General features: G+C 37.7%; 1 protein-coding gene and 1 pseudogene across 3 annotated transcripts in view; one reads left to right on the plus strand and one right to left on the minus strand.

Moving 5' to 3' along the window:
* The window catches only part of WDR72 (WD repeat domain 72), a 174866-nt gene that overhangs the window by 111763 nt on the left and 39783 nt on the right, over nt 1-23320 (plus strand). The gene's annotated exons all lie outside the window — the stretch shown is intronic.
* On the minus strand, nt 5503-5536 carry LOC148094130 (U6atac minor spliceosomal RNA; annotated as a pseudogene).

Raw genomic sequence — 23320 nt, forward strand, 5'->3', positions numbered from 1 at the left:
GAATTTTGGGGGGGATCTCATAGTCCAAGCTCTCCAAATAGCTAAAGTCTATTCAAAATGTCCAGGGGGGGAGGGGGAATGGCCATTTCAAGACCTTGAAAATATCCACTTGAACATTATTTTCAGAAACTAACAATATTTGGAGGATTATTTTCAAATGATCCGTTCCTAGTAGTTACATAGACATTTCTTTTTTCAAAAGATTTTGGCGTCTTCTCATTTCTCTTTGCAAATATTAAATGAAGCGAGCCTTTGCCAGTTTCTTTGAGAGAAAAACTCGACTTAAGTGCCTTTCCTATGTTGACATGACCTGCTGCAAACGGCCTTAGACTGGACGCATGCTCCTGTTTGCTCCCCTCAGATCCTCTCGTGTAAATCACACTGTTTCACGGGGCATTCTGTAGAGGACTGATTTCCAGAAGAATAAATTCATGATGCGTTTCCCTCTAACTAAATGCAGGCCTTTCCCGAGGAGACTATTGCCATTTTTATATTTTCAGTGGCTCATTTTAAGGAAAATATATTACACATTTGAAAAAATGAGTTAAACGATGTCTGCTATTAATGGTGATCCACTATTACAACACTCATATTCTAAAAGCCAACTATTAGTCAAAAATATAGTTTGATGGATATAGTATGTTTATAAATTGAAAATGGTCATTTCATTTTTTCCACAGTAAATTTGCTTTAAATATTAGTTTATTATATATGTTTGCTTATATTACAAATATTTCCAGTAAGCAAACACAAATCATTTTTATATTTAGCATTTAAAATGTATCTTAACTTGACCATTAAATCATCTATTAAATATTCAATTAAAGTGAGGTTTGATCCATTTTTTAAAATTAGTGGTCAGGTATTCGGGGAAACAAGCTTGCAAGATATTTCTAAAACGCAATTCACTTCATTTCTTGTTCTGTATATTTTGTCAGAGAACGCCTTAATGTAACAGAAATCAGATTTGGTGTGTATTTTTACACCAAATCAAATTGTGCAGGCGCCACCCTCAGCTTTCTCCAAAACATTATGAAGGATAAGGTTCCACCGTGGTACAGCTTAAGAAAGCAGTGCAGCCCTGGGCGACGTCCCTGCGTGGAGGTGAAGCTGCAGGGGTGTGTTACTGGAAAGCCATGTGTCTTGTAGCACCATTGCAGAACTGGATTTAAAAAAACAAGCTTACTCATAATCCGAGTTCCGTCTCCTTCTGGAATCTGTATGTAAGGCATATGTGGTTTTTCCTAGTTATTCTGTAGACATAAATCATAAGTATAAAAGGTACTGGAAAAATGTAAGAATGAAACTGCAATATAGTCATGACTAATGGTAGAAAGCACTTAGATTGCTCCAGTTTTAACAACTATATGAAGAGGGTGAAGGCATCATAAGTCATTTTATTTATTACAATTGGCAGATTTCCCTTCCTCGTTGTATTGAATATAGTCTTTCCCCATCCATTCTTGCCCAATCCTCATTTGCCTAAGTTCACAAGGCATAATTATAAATTTTAGTATTTTTAATACATATATTTTAATATGTTTTTATTGATTTCAGAGAAAGGAACAGAGAGGGAGGGAGAGACAGAAATGTCAATGATGAGAGAGAGTCATTCATTAGCTGCCTCCTGCACGCCCCCTACTGGTGATTGAGCCTGAAACCTGGGTATGTGCCCTGACCAGGCATTGAACCCTGATCTCCTAGTTCATGGGTTGACGCTAAACCACTGAGCCACATAGGCCATGCTTTAATATAGCCTTTTAATGTGTAGCAGTGATCCAAATTTATCCTTCTATAAAATCAGAAATGGAAAATGTCAAGTATCCTGCATAGGCTTCTTGTAGTATGTAGTACTTTTTTAGAACACAAGTTCTAAAATTTTCCATCTCTGATCCTAGAGAAAAGAGCTGTGTGCTGTCCTCATCTACATAGTTACTTAAATATCAGAAAGTTATTATAAATTCCTCCACTACTAGGTGAATTAGGTTGTTTTCCCCTTTGTATGGCATCTTGTACACAGCTGTAATTTAGAATTTGCAAAATATTAGAAAAATAAAGCCAAGCTTTCTAATAACATCTAAAGATTTTGTACCAATGACTAGCTTCTGTTTGTTATTTGAGAAATGATCTAAAGTGATGTTTTTAAAGTTTTATAAGCATCTAAATCCTTTATAAAAATGAAATAATCAAATAAAACTATCTTATTAGTTTTATGATAATAATTTACATATTAGAAAGTTAAAACACTGAGATCAAGGATATTTCAATGAATTATGAGCTTTGAAATTAGAAAGATGGATGACAGTCATATAAACTTTTGGTCTCAACATCTAATTCATTTTGATAGATTGCTTTGGATAAATTGTGAAAAAAATAGTCATTCTGGTAAGCACAATAGCACTTTTTTGTATAATTTTACGTGAGTGGAGTATCTACCACCAACATTAAAATATACACACACAACCTCTTTATTTATAAATTTATAAATTTATAAATTTAAATACATGCACAGAGATTAATCTTGAATTCGCACAGAAACAGTTATATGTCAGCATAAATCAATGCGTTTATTAAAAATTAGTTTATTAAAAATTAGTATAAAAATTTGCCTTTTAAGATCACAAGCTACATTGCATACATTAAAAACATTGAATCAGACAATTATGCAATTCCCTCTGAGAAATAATGAGATTCCATGGAATGCAGTTTGGAAACCACTGAACAGGTTATAAAGAGACAGTCTGTATCATTTCTTCTGAACACTCCTTCACCTAGTACAAAATTGCGGCAGGGCAACATACACTTGCCTAATTATTACCCCAATTTTTTAATGGCCACTTTTAGTTGTATGTTTTATTTAAAAGAAGAAAAAGGCTGATCTCATTATATGAATAGCGTGAGCTGTTGTCTGGCTGCCATGTTTTAAGACCTGAGTTATAAATCACATGCTGTGTCCCCTCAGAATGTGCCCTCCCATCGCTCAGCCCTGCGCCCGGTGCCCAGCCGGTGCCAGGCAAGCTGCTGACTCGCAGAGAGGGTTCCAGGAAGCGGGCGGAGCGGGCCCGTCTCCAGCACCGCTCCCTGGCGTGGCCTGCGGCCAGGGCTCTCTTACAAATGGCCATTGCGCTGAGATCCTGATGGGATTTCCTAGAAGTACCCGCAGCGCTTTTCACTAAAATTTCCTAATTCAAAACTTTTCATAAAAGTGGAGGTTTTCCCCTCCACTCTTAATGTCGCGTAACCACTTGTCAGTACATTTTAGTGTCCCTTCAAGATACGAAAGTGCTTAGATCTCTTGGAGACATGCTTTTTAAAATTAAATTATTATTTTCACTTCACATCCTTTTGTTTTAGATGGTAGGCTTAAATTATACTGGCTCTTAATGTCTTACTTCAAGATGGTTAAAGAACACAGGAGCGCTAAATTATTAATTATTTCTATTAATTCTGGCAATCAGCAGCAGTCACTGAGAGTTTACGTGGGCAAATGTTGCAGTAAGTGCTCCAGACGTGCAGGTCGCTATCTTGGGTGATCTCAGATTAGACTGGCCATCGGAGCCTGCCCTAGCACCTGCCATGTGAGGAATCTAAAGCACATACAGTTCTTCAGTGATTGATGTGATCACTGTGTTTCCCAGGGTAAAATTTGGGCATAGAGACATAACAGGGTCCTCAGTGCCACCTTGGACTAAGGACTGACTCCAGCTATTGGCCCCCATTCCTTGATCCTTGTTACGGGCATTTTGTGTTTCCCTGATTTTGAATGCCTTTTAGGGGGGTGGAGGGGCATTAGAGATGACTGTAGTACTTGGCATATGAGTGGTACTCAGATGAAGGACTCATTTGACCTTTGAGTCAAGATCATTTGGGTGCCATTGAGTCTAAGCGCTTTGTTTTTGTGCCTAGCAACCTGGGCCTCAGAGGCTCCGTAGTGACTTGCTTAAAGTCATACAGCTAGATAAGGAGGGAGCAGTATCCAAACCTAACCCTTTCTAATATTTGTGATTTTTTTAAATGGCCTGGTGTCTTTTTCTATTCTTTCTTTCTTTTTCTCTGGTTGTTCTTATTTGCCAGCCAAGCTTATAGTTTTCTCCAGTAAGTGGCAGATGAACTACATACCAAAAGACATGGAAGCAGGTTGGGCTCCTGTGAGTCCCACTTGTTGGTATTAGTGTCTCTAGATCTAGATGAAACTTAAATAGAGGGTGCTTTTCTCTCTTTTCCCTGTTCTTGTAGGCTTCCATCTTGTTCCAGCAAGGATATTAACTTATTCTGGTTGATGTATTATTGAGTAACCTGCCCTAAAGGCAGTTGTCTTTAATGGCTGAAGTGATTCCATAAAAACAAATCTGTTCATATGAACTCTCCTACTTGGTGCAATGCCCACCAAGCATTCTTCTTTAGGTTCAACTAAACATTCAGGCTCCCAGTGTGGTGATGCACCACACCTGGCACCTGTCTACTTGGAAGGACAGAGATTAGGAACCACAGCTTGCCTGCCGGGCAGCAGCAGGACTTCCTCATTGGCAGTGTTTGCAGCAGTCCAGAGTCATCTGTGGAAGTCATCCTGCAAGTCTTACATCTTTTGCAGGATTTTTTGTAGGCATGTCTTGCTGGTCTACTCACAGGGAAGCCCAATGCCACGATATCAAGTTTTTATGGTTCATTTATAGTTTCTCCTAGTTCAGATGTAATTTACCCATTAGGGTTTTTTTTACTATTATCAATGTCACCTTGAGATGCAGCTGACATTCTACCTTTGTCAAGTTACCAAGGAAATCCAACAGAGTTAACCAAAGGTCAAGTTCTTATGCCTAAAGGGAAAAAGATTGTTGTTGTTTTTATTTATTTAAGCACATGTGGCTTCCCTTTTCTCACAATAAAGTGCATGTTATTTAAATAAGTCACAAGGATCATTTTCACCTGGCTGTCGGATGCCTCTCTGCTCTCATCTTGCCTCCTTGTATCCACCTTGAACTCTACAGTTCAGCCAAACCAAACTCTTTCAGTTCCTCCAAAGGGTGTATCCCACTTGGCTTTTAGCCTTCTCACATACTATTCCATCTCTTACTTATTTTAAAAGTTTTGAGTGCTTTCAAGTAGCCAAGCAATGAGCAAGTCCCAACAGATACAACAGTGAAAAAAATCAGCTTTGTGGAGCCCGCAGCCCCTTCCTGAAAGCCTTTCCCCCCTCCTACCATTGCCTGAAAGCTTCATGTCTCTAACTGAACGTCACATCCTCTGGAAGGCCCTCTTTGTTCACCCAAAAGAGGTTAGGTGGCCCGCCCTGTGCTTCCGTCACAACACTGACTGTGCTGGATCATCATTGCCTGGTTTCTTATCTACTCCCCATGAGACCGTGAGCTCCATGGTGGGAAAGGAATATGTCTAACTTGCTTTCCACTATATCTCCAACACCTAGGTCAGGGCCAGGGACCCAGCAGATAGGTACTCGAGAAATATTTGATAAATAAATAGATAGGTGACAATTCTAGGAATTCTAGAACTGCTAACCTTCTCTCCTTTCATGCAACACAGGAATTTTAGAATTTTAATATGCATTTGAAACCACAATTAATATACTTCTAAAGTTAAAATATTAGGCCCTGTTATAAGTAATGAAGAAGATCTTTTAGGATCAGATGCCCACCAAAATCCATGATATTAGTGAAATTCTTCTTATTTTTTAAAAAATTGTATCTGTATCCCGGCTGGGCGTGACTCAGTGGTTGAGCGTCGACCTAGGATCCAGGCAATTGGGGTTCGATTCCCAGTCAGGGCACGTGCCTGGGTTGTGGGCTCGATCCCCAGTCTGGGGCACGCAGGAGGCAGCCGATCAGTGGCTCTCTCATCATTGATGTTTCTACCTCTCTCTCTTCCTCTCCTTTCCTCTCTCTGAAATCAATAAAGATATATTTAAAAAAAAAAATTAAATTGTATCTATAAATAAAAAAGCTAAATATTAATATTATAGAAAATGGAGTAAATGCAATATAAAATATTGATTATCCATAATCGAATCACTTAAATAAAAGCAAACTACTATAACTGGCTTATTCCTAGTTATCTAAAACCTAAAGCCAATGTTAACACTAGTAGACAAATAATGAGGGACAGTCTGTAAGAGCTTCAAAAACTCAGAAACAAATCTAGGATTCTTACTCTCACTTAATGTAGTTTTTGAAGTTTGGCCTGGCAACTGAAGAAAATATTTTCCATTAAGATATCATATACAGATGCATCTGTGAGAATGAGCATCCCTTCCTAGAACTACTTTTCCTGGACTTTACCATATAAGTTCCAATATAAAGTAGTAACAAGCCACACAGTAGAATATACCGCCAACAAGCTTTCTAAAAGGTATGCTTAAATATGACACTTTTTATATCGGCCATCTATAAAATCCAAGAATATGACATTGAACCACAGCTCAAAAGCCACGTCTTTGATTGCCCAAGATAATGTGGCCCAGGACATTATTTCCTGATGGTCTGAAAGTGCAGGGATAGACTTTGGAGTTGTGTAGGCAAATGGATAGTTAACATGCCCATTTAGACATTTTCTCTCAAATATCAAATATCTTAAATGAGCTTTGGAGAGGTGCTGGACCACATTCAATTTGCAATCAAATTCCCTTAATAAGATTTTACAGTGCAGAAACCCTTCCTTGCTGATTAAAAGGAGAGCCATAATTTTAGGAGTCAGGTACTGACCAGACTTCTTACGTAAGGAAGGACAGCAGGCTGGAACCAGCCACGAACAGCCTGGGTGCTTACAGGAGCACCCTGGTCTTTTAGTGGAGCGGTGGATCTTTTGACGCTTAGATACATTGCAGTGATTTCTGAAGTCTCTTAGAGCTCTCTAGCACAGGTTCAAACGGGCTCCCTGTGTATAGATTCGGCTTGATTTACACAGTACTTCATGGCAAAAACAACAACAAAACACTTCATTAGCAACATTTAAAAACCAGAGATTTCACAAAAATGTTCTGGATTTCTGGCTTCTCACAAAAAATAGCCATACAGGACACACTTAGTTGTCATTTAATGGGATAACTTAGGCTGGAGCTGAGTAGTAGACGGTTATGAGAGCCAAGCTGCTCAGAGGGAGTGTGTGCTCCCCAGGTCATCTCAATATCAACCAAACCTGCTTTATCCAATTTTCACTAGGTTCCCACAGGAATCTGAGATTTTGACTTGCTTAACACCATAAAGCTGTAGCTTGAAAAATTCTGTGTGTGCCTATTTATAGGGTTGCAGAGGAAGGGAAGAGGAAAGGAATGAACATCTATTGGGCATCTAAATTTCACCGAGTAAGTAATAGGCACTGCCCAAGTTTTCACGTACACAAAAAGGAATAAGACACAGGATTGCTGTAAGGCATAGCCTTTGCTTAGGACAAAGGGAGTGGCTGCCCTGAATCCACCTGCTTATGGAGAGCTTCAGAGGGTTGGGAGGCACTATATCTTCTCTTTTCTGAATGTTCTTAAATTTTAATTTCAAAATGTTCATTATTGATACCTCAAGGAGTCTAGGAAAGATGCTGACCACAGGGAATCCTTTCAAGTGTGATTATCTTGGGAGACATGGAGAGGTGCGCCCTGGTTGACGTGTCCCCAACACACTCTTGTTCTTTGAGGTATAGCCCCTGGTATACAATCTAGAGAAGGTTAGGTACCTAAGGAACTCACAGTAACATGATGTCGTGTGGGCTATTTTAGGAGTGTAATTGGAGAAATTCTCCTGAGTGAGGAGAGCAGACTCAGAGTGGGGTGAGGTACTTTATGAAAGGTTTTGTATGCCAAACTGTAGGTACTGGGAAGTCTTCAGGTTTATAATTTAGATATTTTTCAGTATGGTAGATGGATCAAAGGGAGATCAGTTGCTAAAAATCTGTGTGTTTATGGGTGTTGACAAAAGCTATTGAAATGCACAGATTAACACCAATCCAAATATGGACATCAATACTTAAATTCAAGTTTTTATCATTCCTCAATTCTAGTCGCAACCCAAAATTTCTGTGTGCTTTGCACACATCTGATTTAATTTTGTAAACAACGTTGTGAGCTAGCAGCTATTATCTCCATTTTACAGATGAGAAAACTGAGTTCAGTCTCCTAAGATGTTCGAACTTTTGCATTAAAAAAACAAAAATATACAGGCTCAGGTTTTACCTTTCAAGTATCAATGTTTTAAGACTTTTAAACCTAAATCCCTAGGTTGATTTTTATGCCTAGTAATAAAGTTGTGTTAGAGGATACACAGGATTACTATATTTCAAAACAGGGATGTTTGTGTTAGTAATTAAAACATTATTTGCAGAGCAATCACAGTTTTATTTCAGTGACAGAGCATGTAGCCAATAGTATTGATTATAGCCTAATACATAAAGTGTCAGTACCCAGATATAAAGCATCTCCTTGGCATATTGTGGAAACTGGCCATGAATCACTTCCCTGGAACATCAAAGATTAAATCCACATTTACACTTGAAAGTACATGCTCACTTGGCAGTTTTCAAATACAGTTAGTGGTGATTCTCCTGTTGAATTTGGAACATGATATGTTAGTACTCACATGAAAAAAGTCTACTACTAATTTCCCTATATTGCTTTTTGAAATATGTATCAACACATATATAGAAATTATATATACACATATATGTACATATAAATTTAAATATATATGTATCATTCTTAATTTTTAGCAGCCTGTTTCAATTCATTCATGGACAGCATCTGTTGGAATTTTTCCTTGCTTTGAAGTGAAGGCTTGATGTGTGAGTTGTTTTAATTTCACCCAGCACCACCGCCAGCATGAATACCTATGTTCTCCTCCCCTCCTCATATATACTTTTTCATATCTGAGTACAGAGAAAATGTATGGACTATATCCAGTGGACTATAGCCTATGAAATTCTCTGTTAATTTGTTTTATAAAAGTGAAAAAGAAAGAGGAGAAGGTCTGGGTTTTATGTCATTTGTTATATAAACCTGCAATATTTTGCATTAGAAATTATACAGTAAAAGAAACATCTTTTCAAGGAAAATGCTTCAATACTAAAACAGTCTTTCCAGGGAAAGTTTTTAATAAAATTAAATGCATTAGAAACAGATGAATCAGGATATCTGGAAGGCCCTAAAGCTACATCATGTTTGCCTTTATTCTGAGATGCATATTTTACTTATTTCTAAAATCTAGATGCCTCTTTTTAATTGAAGAACATAAGCTTAATGAGAGTAAAGATTTTATCTATATTACTCATCCACTTAGTACCGAGTCAAAGCTTGTCAGTGTTAGGCTCTACGTAAATATGAATGCAGGAATCTAAGTTAAAGACACTTGCCAGTCACTCAAAGAACGAGTGTCATCGCCTGTGCATGAACTCACCCACGCGTACAAGGCATCTGGTCATTCAAATTTTACCCCGTTTAAGCTCTTTGCATCCGTAGCACTGCTTGTGGCTAAATTTTAAATTAAATTTGGCCTTTAATTGTTACTTATAATATCTTCAGAAGAATTACGCTGTGATATAGAAATGAAACAAATACTGTCTTGTATACAGAAGACTGCCTGTCACACATGAAGAGATATGATTAAAGACAGTAGAAACAAATAATCCTTTCAAAAGAGATCATCGGATTTTCACTCTAGAGATATCCTTGTAACCGACTCATGCATCATAAAGGACTAACAAGTTTCTAGCTGACTTTCAAAGGGATCTGTTTAATATTCTGGGATATATGACTCAATTAAAGAAATAAAAGCAAATGCAAAACTATAATGTTAACAGATAGAAATGCAAATGAAACAGTGATGTTAAAACTGATAAAGGAGTTCAAGTCACAAGCAAGAATTAGAAAAAGCAGTTTATCAAATGACATTGTACAGAAAGGCAACAGCCAAAAGGAATCAGAAAAATCCTAGTCTCTGAACACACTCAGGATTATACCTCAACATTATTAGGATATTGGGAAAGAAAGGGGTATGTATTAAATGTATCATGAACTGATACAAAATATGGACAAGTAATGTGGAATCTCCTTTGGCCTAACAACACGTTTAGAATTGATTGTAATTTTGTAATGAAGGAAATACACACACACACACTCACATACACACACATTTTCAGGAGTATCATTTGGACAAAATGGGGTACATAGTAGAAAGGAATAAAGTGAACTCAGTTGATATTTGAATGTTATAGGAAAAAGAGAAACAGTTTCGACAACTATCCCAAATAGTGGTTGGCACTATTTGGAATCCATGACCATGGGAGAGAGACTCATGATTGAAAATTTACCACCTCTACCTTCTTCCAACTGCAACTCTAAGGTCACTGGCTTTCAATATAGCGACATAATGGTGCTTTGCTTTAGTTGGATTTCCAATTAATAAAAACCCAGTGACTGTGGAAAATTCGTATTTGTGGTGAAGTAATAGAAAATGTGGTTCTCTGAAAAAGAGCCTTAATTGCTGCTGGGTGCTGGTGAAGGTCAGTGTTTCCAGAAGAGCAATACCTGGAGCGCAGCATGGATAGCGACAAAGACCTGGGGTTTGGTTTTGTTTTGTTTTTTTACCCCAGTATCAGTCTGTCATTGACTGTAGGCCGCCCTAGTGGGATACCCAACTTCCTGGGCATCTCTAGTCAAGTTGGTGCCCTCTGCTAAAGTCAACTTCCAGTGAAAGGTCAAGAATTTCTTGCAGCAGTGCCCCATTCTCTCCCCCAGGAAAAAAATAATTTTGGTGAAGTCCAATTTATCATTTTTTTTACTCTTATGGGTTGTGCTTTTGGAGTCAAATTTAACTAACAACTCTTTGCCTAGCCTTAGATCCTGATAATGTTTCATATTAATAAGCTTTTTAAGACTTTAAGCTTTCAGTGTGAGAGAAAGATATCAAAGAAGAAAGATAAAAAGGAAATGTCTTCCTACAAAAGCGTATTGTCCTGGGTGGAAGACCAACTCACTTTGAGCTGTGGAGTGTGAATCACCTTTATACACCTTTCACTAAAGGCCGCAAAGACCACCTACTTTACATGTCCATTGTTTTCATAGTTTATTTTTTCCTAATTCACTATTAATGCAAAGATAAATAAACCAAAATAAAAACCATATGAAACAGCACAAATTATATTTACCCACTCACATAATGGAACCTTAGGGGGCATGGTGGGTGAGAGCAAACCTGAGTACTCAGAGAGGAGGGACTTAATTAAAGCTATAGCAACTATACCTCTTTAAAGATGTCCAGGAGGCTCATATCTTGTGGTACCCACATTCTACATTTGGTCTTGTGCATGCAAACCCATAACTCATAAGAGTATGCCGAGATATTCTATGGAATTCCTCATAGATGGAATTCTCATGACTCGACTGGGAGATTCAAAGTGTGACTGTTCTATAATGCTATCAACCTTGGCTCTATATTTAATACTGTGTTTTAGCCAAATAGACACATGCTTTGATAGTATTACATTAGACAACTCTCAGGGTGCCTGTCTGATGCTTCCTTTTCCCACAGCCTTGTACGTGACCTTTCAGAGAACCTGGATCTGCATTGCAGATACAAGAGCTACTGGTCATGTAACCTTGTGACCCTAGTCATCTCTAATTGGACCAATAGTGGGTAGAGACCTGGAACAGATGAGATTTTTCTGTCCTAGAAATCGGAAGGTGGGAAAGTAGAGGGTCTGCAGTTTCTCTTTGATGTAGATCAGAATGACCTTAAGGATGGGTTGGCTGCAGTAATTCAAAGCATTGAAGGCCCATCGGCAGAGAGAGAAAAAGAAGAATGATCCCATGTGTAGAAAGGAGCAGGCCCTAAGAGTAAAGAAAACCTTGGACTTGTATGTATGTTACAATAAACTCCCCATTATTCTTAAATACTCTGAATTCTTCCAATTCCCCTTAAGAAAAGTGGTAAATTAAACATTATTTTTCATTTTAAATATATCATAATTAAGATGTCCCACTACTCTTTGTGCTAAGCTCCAGAAGACAATGGAAATTTGTATGTGCCACCAGTATATTTGAGTTATATAAGCTTACAACCCAGGTTACATCGATAGAAGCTAAGTGCCCAACTCCTGGGAAATAATAACCCTACATTGGAGTTGTCTGATATTGGAGTGAGAGGGTCTGTAGTTCTACTAGAGATGATCAGAAGTGCTTTTAGAGCAAGAATTGATGAGAGACTTTCAAAACCATAAGGTGGAAGAGTGACTAGAGAAAATAGGAATGTTTTGCCTCAAAGAATAAAAGCTTAGCATGAGAGACATGATTAGTGACCATCCTAGCGAAAAGGAGGAAGACTGTATGGGTTGTTCCAGAAGCCAGAGTGAGGACCATTGCGAGACATGTAGGGAGATTTGTATACAGTATTGAAGCAAAATATCCCAAGTCTTCGCTCTGTTGAATACTGAGCAAACAGGGAGCCTCACTGGGCAGTGAACTCCGTTGCTGTTCTAATAGTGTCCATCGAGAAGTCACACTCACTGCTGTGGGTTTGAGATTGGTTAGAAAATCCCTATTTTCCACTCCATAGAAATTGATTTCACTATTCTGAACATCTTAAGGGGCTGTAAAAACAAAGGCTTACAGGCGTAACAGGAACTGCTCTGTAAAGCTGCTGCCATTTGGTCCAGGATTTCAGCATCAAAATAATAATAGTAAATAAAGCCACTGCTTCCACATGCATGTACATATGTGTAATCCACACATATGTGATTCACATAATAAATGGTGAAGAATTCTTTTGCGTCTGATAGAAATAAGCCCACCTATTTAAAAATCAAGTATTTGTTGATTAATGTTTAGAAATTAGGTAGAATGTACTTAAAGAAAATAAACTTGGTGGGGGAAAGCCTAAAATCAAAGCTTGATTTGAAGCATCCTAAATAATCAATAGTTTTTCTTTCCTTGTTTGAGATGACTGTATTTATTATGTTCAGGATAACAAGCAATTGCTATTGAAGATAAAACTTGATAGAATGAAGGAATATTGAAATTCAGATATTTCAATAAAGCTTAGAAATAATCATTACAGTATTTTATCTATAAAAGAAAATCTGGCCTAAAGATTCAAATTTATTAAAAATGTAGCTATAAATTTGACTTAAAGATTAATAGTATATATTAGGCATTTAATTGCTTTTTCAGGATGTTTTAATATTACAGTTTTACTTATACAATTCTCAAGGCTTCTGTTCCTTTAAAGACCAGTTTAAACATGTAAAAACGTGTTTATGTTCTATATTTTAGTCCAATCATACATTTTTAGCTGAGGTGTATTCAGAAGTGGAATGTGATTTGCTAACTTAGGAGATATTACTTGCAATTTACAGATGGATTCTGTAAACTGTTGAACAAGAAAATAAGTCCCATCTCTCTAGGACATGCCACTCACTAGATATGCCACAGAAATTATGCCACCTCTTTCAAAGAATGTACCCCCCTTTGAAAAAGAGGTCTCTCTTTTTCCTTGGGAGGGAGTTGGGGAGAGTGGGCAGGTTGGAACTTCTTGAGACTGAATCCATCAGTTGACTGACAGCGCCTGTGTATTCTTCCCCCCAAATATATTGTATGAACTGCATATTACACAATCTAGGCAGCCTCAGAAAATCTATACTCATTTCTCGATTCCAAATGTGAAGGTCCCCCTTAAACCTAGAAGACTCCTGGAAGGATTTACAGGGAAAATATAACGAGACTGATTTTCTAACACGTGTTAGACACACAGCTCACATAAACCTTCGGGTAGCCCTCGTAGATTTATACGAGGTGGTCCAGGAGAATCCTAGCCATTGAGTGCGGCTCCCCTGCTTCTGAGTTATGTCAGGTACATAGGAATCACTCCCAGACACTCTCCCGAGACTATAGCCCTTGCCTTTAAATCCTCAATTTGACACTTTTCTGCATGGTTATTAGAGCTTTAAAGAAATGTATCAGGACTCTCAGCCAGCCTAGGGAAAGTGATTTTCCCCTGGACTATCACCTCCACAAGACAGTGCTGCTGGGGGTGTTAGTAACCTTTTCTTTCCTGTGTTCGGGAACATTTCAAAAAAATTACTTTCATAATATATGAGAGATCTTAGAAGAAAGGAAAAAATTAATTTATTTGTAAAGTGATTCAAAATGTTTTTGTTTCAGTTTGGTTTTATTTGGTTTTGGAGATAGCATATTCCTCTGGTGTTTTTTCCTCTCTTCTTATCTCTTGGTTTATTCTTAGTCTTTGTTCATGTTCTTCTCATCTTGGGCCGGTTCTTGAAACATTGCTCCCTGAGTGAGCTCATCCATTCTGGTAACCTCCCAGCTAAATGCTGATGATGCCCCCATCGACATCTCCAGGCCAGACTGCTCTTCTGATTCTCAGGAGACATCCTCTTGCTTTACCTCCCACTGGCACCTCAAACCAAAAATCAATTTCCTCCCCACCCCCATTCCTTGCTTTCCAATTTTAAGTCTTCATGGGTTCTCAGTCTCACAGACAATATTGATATGTCCCTTTTTCTTTATGCTCTGCATCCAGTCAGTTGCCAAATTTTGCCAGTTCTGCCTCTTTGATAAATCTCAAATGCATCAGCTCTTCTCCATCCCAAGCAGGATATCACAATGGCTAAAAGCACTTGCTCTGAACTAATACTTCCATGGATTTGAATCCCAGTTTTGCCATAAACGACCTGCATAAAAATGCACACCTAATGAACTTATGAGTCTCAGCTTTGTTTTGTCTGAAATCAGAGACAGCAATTACTATGCAGCAATGCTGCTGTAATAACTGAGATAATGCAGATTACGTGCTCAGCACAGATTCTGGCATATAATAGTTGCATAATAAATATCCTTGTCCTCCTACAAACTAACTGCTGCGTAGCTTTCTCACTGCCCATCTTGCTTCCTGTCTAACCTTCTCCTACCCATCCACTCTTCACATTGCCGTGAGAGCATGTATTTCTAAAATATAAGCCTAATGAAGTCATTCCTCCTCTAAAGACCTTTGATTTACTCCCCAGCGTTCTTAAGGTAAAAGTCAAACTCCTTTTTGGAGAGCAAGGAAATAGTTTCTCATACCTTGCAAATGGAATTGCAAATTAGTACAGTCCCATGGAGAACGATTTGACAAAATCGACCAACGTGTTAGATGCTAATTCCCCTTGACTCTAAAATTCCATTTCTTGAAACTTAACCTATGTGTACATGTTTGAAATGACTTAGGTATAAGTTTATTCTTTACAGCGTTGCTCATAAAAGCAAAAGATTAGAAATAAATGAATAGTCCATCAGCGAGTGAATGGGAAAATAAAAGCATGGTGTGTGTATTTAACGGATACTCAGTGGGTAGCTACAAAGAATGAGTTGTGGTTCGATCTCTAAAATAGATTCTGCCAAGAAAGCAAGTTGCAGAACTGTGCAGAGTATACATACTTTATTCTTTAATTTATTGGGACAGGGTGTTAGGAATACATGTTAATACATTCTTACACGTGCATTTAGTATCTATGGAAAGACACACAGAAACTGTTGACGGCATTTTCCAGGAGGAATTGGGTAGCTGGGAAGAGGGTGGTAGGGCAACTTTTCATTCAGTGTCCTTTTCATACCTTTTATTCCAGCCATACAGGGTCAAATGTATATAATTAAAAAAAAAAAAAGCAGATGTCTTTCATGACAGGCTCCTTCCAGTTCCTTCACGTGCAGCTCGAGTCCTCTCAAGTTTTCTAAACTCAGCTGCCAGAGGTCCCCAAGCTCTTGCTGGGAACCTCCAGCACAGGCCCCTTGCTGGGAACACTTTTTGCGCTCTTCCCAGATTATGCCTGGGGAGTTTCTATTTCTCCACCACCTCTTCCCAAAAAACGTTTCTGGGCTCCTAAGATTGAGCGGAATGTGTCTCCTGCACCCAGAGCGCGCCGCACCGAGGAGCCCCCGCAGCCCCCTGCTGCGTTAGAACCGCCAGAGCATGTGAAAGGGCCCGTCTGAGCCCGGCGCCGGGTCTGTGGACCCCGAATCTGGGCTGTTGGGCCCCTACAATTCTCAGTTCTGTGTTTGCGAGCACCTGCCGGTTTGTCCGCACACTAAGCTTTCTATTGAACTAACCTGTTTCCTTGTCTCCTGCTGGGCTGTCGGCCGTGCTTGTGTCTCAATCATTTGATTCACTTCGCAGCATGACTGAAAACAGGAATGGAAAATAGGGTAAAATAGCTTATTCTCCTGAATAAGACTTTGACTAAACCAGCAAATGTCCTTCTTATGTTACCCAGTGTGGATGTTAATGGTCAGAGCAGCCAAGTGGCTTGTCTAAGGCCATAGAGTAAACTCAGACGCAGACACTGATCAAAGCCAAGCCTCCTACCTCCTGTACCAGTTTTCCTTTGGGCCTGTTTGGTTGACCTGCAGATAATGTCTTCAAAGTTGAATTTCAAATTCCAGCTTCTGTAATCTTGGGGGAAAAAGCAAACAAGTAACATACAGCATGTCTACCAGGTGATATCTTCAGACGGTTCTGAGACCTGAGAGCATAGCCCAGCACACAACTGGAAATTTCAGATAAGCATTTGGAGAGATTTAAAACTTCTTAAATGTAAAAATTTTAATTATGAGGAACAGTTAACATTTTAGGTTCATATTTCTAATAGGATATAACTACTCCCATGTGAGTTTGATGCCAAAATATTAATTATCGCATTGGGCAATTCTGGCCATGCTGAAGGATAGCCATTAGACACCTTGTTTATTAAATTCTGCTGCAGATAAAGGTGCCAGAAATAAATTAATGACTGTTATAACATCTGGGCTTTCTTGGTTACAAGAAAAATACCTTGACATATTTTTTGACTCTGTGATTGGTCTACATTTCAAGGGTATAAATTAATCTTCAGAAGACCCTAAAGAATATCTTCCCTAGACACTTCACTTATACATCAAGTTGGCCATGTTAGCAATCTAATCACAAACCTGTAATTCAGTGGACAACAATTTCTTATTGTGAACAGCATAGTGGCTTTTACTATCATTTAGGTCAGCCCAAGATTGCTGATGCACCGTATGTTTCAGGCCAGGGATGATGGATGGCGAGCTCCGATGCCCAGCCCTAAGTGATTGGAAAGATTGAAGACACACAGTTCACTTAAGCTTGCTTACTATTACATCAAGTAATCAGTGTGATAGGCAAGCCTATGCTCTTTATGTCATCCAACCAACTTTCTGCAGGAACAGTATTTCACATTTAAAAAAAAAAATCTTAAGGATTGTGTTCTAGCTGACATTCCTATTACCAGATCAGAGAGCTTCACCTCAAACCTGGCTGTGAATGGACATTTTAAAAATACCTTTGTTATAACAAGCGGATCTTGCTTTTATTTATTTTAAAAGCTCAAGTCAAGTACATGTGTCACTGAAGTTGTAAGTGAAAGATGTACATTTGTTTCTTTCAAACTTTACTCAGACCAGGAAGAGAAAGAAGCCATTAAAGTACTTTCACACTTTCTATGCCTAGTTTCCAATTTAATAAATTAGCCTGCTTGTTAACTTTAAGTCATGAAGTTGTAAAGATCTGTCTTTGCTGAAACTGATTTATATAAATACCATTCTCTGAATCTCATCTGACCACTATTCAACACAGTAATTAAGGGCCTCTTCCTAGCTACTATTCTGTTGTGTGGGAGATTTCTTTCCAAAAGTGATGAAGAAAAACCAAGTGTATATCTTAAATTGTCAATTTTGCACTGAGAGCATAAATCACTGAGATAAACTCAACAATATTCCCTCGCTTTTATTGTTTCAGACACTATAATTTATAACTAGAAGCAAAGCATTTCATGAAATAATTAAATGTATCTTGATGTGATTTAAGTAACTTAGGGAACACCTTAAAATTGTTCATAATTGCTCATTTATTTTCTAAACAATGTCATAATGTAAGTTTCTTTGACTTTGGAATACTTGCATTGCCTGCCATCACACACCAAGTCTAATTTTAGCTTTGTAGAGAAAACAATGTTCCCAGCAGGGCTCGCAGCAGGGAAATAAAATCACTTCTTACTTAAAGTTTTATTTTATTATCCATTCTAACTAACATAGTTTATATATCACCAGCCCCTTGTCCATTCTTTTCTATTTTTATTTATAGGTACTTTTTCTACTTACATAAATGATTTGAGGATGCTCATCATGAAGACAGGTAACATAATAACATCCATTACAATTAAACCAGACCAGTGATTCTTAAAGCGTGGACCCACAGCATGTACAAATTCTTGGTGCCCCACCCAAGACCTACTGAATCAGTGATTTGTGTTTTAACAAACTCTCCAGTTAATTCTAATTGACGCTAGAGTCTAAACCAAAGCTAAGAACTAAGAAATAAGTAGGACGCACACGTGTGTGAGTGTCTTGGAAAGAGAGGTGGCAATTAAGAGAAAACCATTTTACAGAGTCAGAAAAAGCTGCAAGAATTGAATGCTCAAAGAGATTTTTCGAGTATATGATCTGTATTTAGACGCAGGGGATTCTGATTCCTGGATGTTCTGCTACTGATAAGCTAGCTGACCTTGATCAATTTATTCAACTCCACCTAGTCTCAGTTTGATCATATTATAAAATGGGAAAAAATAACATTGCTCTGAGAGTTAAATGAAAAAAAACAACTGTGTAAGAAAGCTTCCTGTAGTGACTAGCATGAGATATATGCATATCGCTTTTTAACTTACTGTTTGTTGCTCTTAATATAACATGATAATTAACATTTTAATTTACCCCATTTATGACAATATGGATGGGCCTTGAGGGCATTAGGCTAAGCAAAATAGGTCAGACAGAGAAAGAAAAACACTGTGTGGTATCACTTATATGTAGAATCTTCAAAAATCCCAAAAGTCATTCAAACTCATGGAAACAAAGTAGAAAAGTGGTTGTCAGGGTTGGAGGGTGGGAGAAATAGGGAGAGGTTGGTAAAAGGGTACAAACTCTCAGCTGTAAAATAAAAGATCTGAGGGTCTAATGTAAACCATGGTGACTATAGTTGAAATGCTGTATTGTAAAATTGAAATTTGCTAAGAGAGTAGAACTTCAATGTTCTCACACACACACAAAAAGGATAACTATGTGAGTTGATGGGTGTGTTAATTAACTAGGTGGGGGAATCCTTTCACAATTTGTACATAGAATACATGACCAGGATGTACACTAAATATCTTAAAATTGTACATGTCAATTGTATCGCAATAAAGCTGAAACTTTAAAACATATTATAATTTACCTAAAAAGTTGCATGTTAACTACTTGAGCTTCCTAGCAGCTGCTCTAAAAAGAGAAACACAACAGATGACAAAGCTTTGATTGGAATGGTGGCACCTCTCTCTGAAAGTGCATTTGAATCACCTGGAGAGCTTTTTAAAAAGACCAGTGCTAGAGCCCTACTGTCAGACATTGTGATTTAATTGGTCTATAGTGGAGTACTGGCATCTCTATTTTTAAGAGGTCCTCAGGTTAACCTAAAATGCAGGCAGGATTGAAAACTACTGCATTAAAGCAAGGCTTTTCAAACTTGAAGCGCATAGAATCACCCAGGGAACTTGTTAAAATGCAGAGTTACTTTTGTGGGGTGAGGTCTTAGGTAGTCTAAGAATTCCCCAGGTGACAGGTGCTTTGAATAACAAGGAATTCAGGTCCTGGGAAATATGGGAGTTCCTAGGGAGAAACAAACTTTTTTTCTTTTTAGCTGTGAGAGAAAATAGCGCCAGGATGCACTAAAGCACATACTTGTTATGTGTAGAGGAACACTCTTATTGCTGACAGCTCTAAACAAAACTGTTATACTTTGATTTTAAACTGTTAAAACTGTAAAACTGTTATACTTTGATTTTATTTAGTAATTACTTTGATTTATATTTATATTCTTATACTTGGGAACAAATTCATAGCTTTCACTATCATTGTTCTATTTTTCAGGAAATTTTACAGTAGAGCACAATTACTGATTTTCTTTAGGGGAAGAGTTCTAATATTAGGTTTGGGTCACGCACTTAGGTTATAGAAATATATCCTCATCAGAATTTTTGTTGAATGTGCTATATCAGTTCACTCATGTATTAAAAGTAAAATTTTAAGTCCTCTGAACAGTGCAGTTTTTGATACTCAAAATCAAAGAATACAACGGGAAAATGTCAATAAAGGAATAGAACTTGAAGATTTAAAGTGCTCTAATCTCTAGCAAAGGACTATGGTAATAATATCTTAGAGAGGGAACTCTCTGGGAATGATGTATAAAGAGATAGTGTGGAAGAATAGAATCTTTTAAAATGATTCTAGAGCAAGTCTCTTCTTTCTCCTTACTCATCCCCCCTCCCCTTCCTCTCTCCCTCTCACACACACACACAAATAAGAATAACTCTAGAAGAATACAGAGGGCTTGTTTTGAGATTAGTAAATTTAGTTGGCAAAATCAAGCTATAAACAAGAATCAAAGCCCTTTATTATTTCCTGTTAAACTCCTTAGCAATACAAATTTTAGTCATTGAAACCTACTAAAAGCACCTGAAAAGTTGATAGCCTTCTCTTAAAGAATCCTCCCAAGAGTGTCCTTGCCCTATTTAGAACTCATTCCTTATCTTAAAACATAAAATGAAAATAAGACTAAATACAGCATCCTAGATAATAAAGAAATAGATAATAGATGATAGATAGATATAGATAGATAGATGATAGATAGATTGAAAGATAGATGATAGATAGATGATAGATAGATGATAGATAGATAGATGATAGATAGATAGATAGATAGATAGATAGATAGATAGATAGATAGATAGATGATAGGTTGAAAGATAGATGATAGATAGATAGATAGATATAGATAGATAGATAGATAGATAGATAATAGATTGATAGATAGATAGATGATAGATAGATAGATAGATGATAGATAGATAGATAGATAGATAGATAGATAGATAGATAGATAGATAGATAGATAGATAGATAGATAGATAGATAGATGATGATAGATAGATAGATGATAGATGATAGATAGATAGATGATAGATTAGATGATAGATAGATGATAGATGATAGATAGATAGATAGATAGATAGATAGATAGATAGATAGATGATAGATAGATAGATGATAGATAGATGATAGATAGATAGATAGATAGATAGATAGATAGATAGATGATAGGTTGAAAGATAGATGATAGATAGATAGATAGATAGATAGATAGATAGATAGATAGATAGATAGATAGATAGATGATAGATAGATAGATAGATGATAGATAGATAGATGATAGATAGATAGATAGATAGATAGATAGATAGATAGATAGATAGATAGATGATAGGTTGAAAGATAGATGATAGATAGATAGATAGATAGATAGATAGATAGATAGATAGATAGATGATAGATAGATAGATGATAGATAGATAGATAGATGATGATAGATAGATAGATAGATAGATAGATAGATAGATAGATAGATAGATAGATAGATAGATGATAGATGATAGATAGATGATAGATGATAGATAGATAGATGATGATAGATAGATAGATGATGATAGATAGATGATAGATGATAGATAGATAGATAGATAGATAGATAGATAGATAGATGATAGATGATAGATGATAGATAGATAGATAGATAGATAGATAGATAGATAGATAGATAGATAGATAGATAGATAGATAGATAGATAAGGCAGCATCTTGATTCTTGAGGGGGGAAAATCACCTTGCGCATTGCGGCCACGGTACTGAACATCCCTGCTGTGCCTCTTTGGAGCTACAACATGTGCATGAAGAAAAGGCGGGGTCGGCCCAGGAAACCCACCATAACACTTTTCCTTTCCACCACTGCCACTAGAAGGGCTGTTGGTAAGGACAAGTAAAGAAGCACAGCTTTCGACCAGCGCAGTCTTCTGTCCTTTATAATGAACCTTTCAAAACACTGTGAAGGTGGAGACCCCTTATGTTAAACACAATGGCTGGCTGGTCAAGTCAACGGTGTGCATCAGAAAGTGGCAGATGCGGAGGAAGGTGAACCTCAGTCTGGGCCATAATAAAGTAGCTGTTCATCTGTGGTCAGAGAGCACCGGGAGAGACCTTGGGCCCTCTCATTTTGCTGTGCAGAAAGCCGTCGGACAGCTTTGCATCATCTGGCTCTATCAATCAAGGCCTCACCGCTGCTGGCTGCTGAAAGCTTTCCTGTTTGGCTCTGTTTTTTCACAGACAGCTCAATAACTTGTCTGTGGAGCTGTGATAAATGCGCCACGTGCTTCTAAACTGTCTCTTTAACACTGGACTGCGTTTCCACTTATAATGCTTGTGACTAATTGCTTGTATCAGAGGCTTTTTATTTATTCGCAATGATTATCCAATAGGCTTATCATTTATGTTTCTCACTCGTCTTCATGAAGTGGTTTTATTTTAAAGTTGCACATGGCAGACAGTCAGGGAACTATTAACGTAGCAGCTCTTGCTCAATGAAGAAGCTGTCAAGTTAAGAGAACATAATTGGCAAGCCCTGGTATATAACCAGAGCAAGTGCAAACTCCTAATGATTTTTCGTTCTCTTTCTGTGACCGCTGCACATCAGCCATAGTTTTAAACACCAACTTTATGGCCACCTGCCGTGGCCATCGGGAGGGGAATTTCCAAGTGGTTTTGTCTTGTGTAAGGCCGGTAGTCAGGATCGCAGAACCTTATTTGGGCACAACTGCCAGTTTCTGCTAAAGAGGCTCAGAATTGAGCTATTATGGTAAATTAATAACTTCTCACTTTGAAAGAAGGTGGTTCTTTCAGATCAGGTTGGAGGTCAATGACAGGGCAAGGAAAGGAAGCTCATATTGCAGCTGTCTGCAAATGAGCTTTTCCTCCAGATACTGTAAGGAAAAAAGAGTCTGCTGGGGAGGCTGACCTCTGCTAATCTTAAAAGAAACCATATTTTAAAAAGAAAGGACAATCTGCATGCTTTTTCTTAGACTTTCATTGTACTTTTGAGAGAAAAAAATCCATACAATCACCCTCATTAAAGTTGTTCATGTTGGGGATGAAAATTATTTCTGCTTCTAGCCCACGGTTAAAAGAAAAAGGAGACACTGTAACAGTAGCAGAGTCCACTTCTTTCAATCCTAAAGAAGTAGTACTAGTCATCAAGGGGAAAAATACATGGCAAGTGATAAGTACCTACCCATTTTAGGTTGCTATTGCTTTTTAATTATATTTCTTTTGACTAAGTTCTGGGTTTGATTCATACATTGATAAACCAAACAGATAACTTGTCTGTGTGCCTGAGATTCTAACTCACCAAGAAAGTGA

This window comes from Miniopterus natalensis, chromosome 1 (assembly GCF_054644295.1).
Source record: "Miniopterus natalensis isolate mMinNat1 chromosome 1, mMinNat1.hap1, whole genome shotgun sequence".
Taxonomy (NCBI): Eukaryota; Metazoa; Chordata; class Mammalia; order Chiroptera; family Miniopteridae; genus Miniopterus; species Miniopterus natalensis.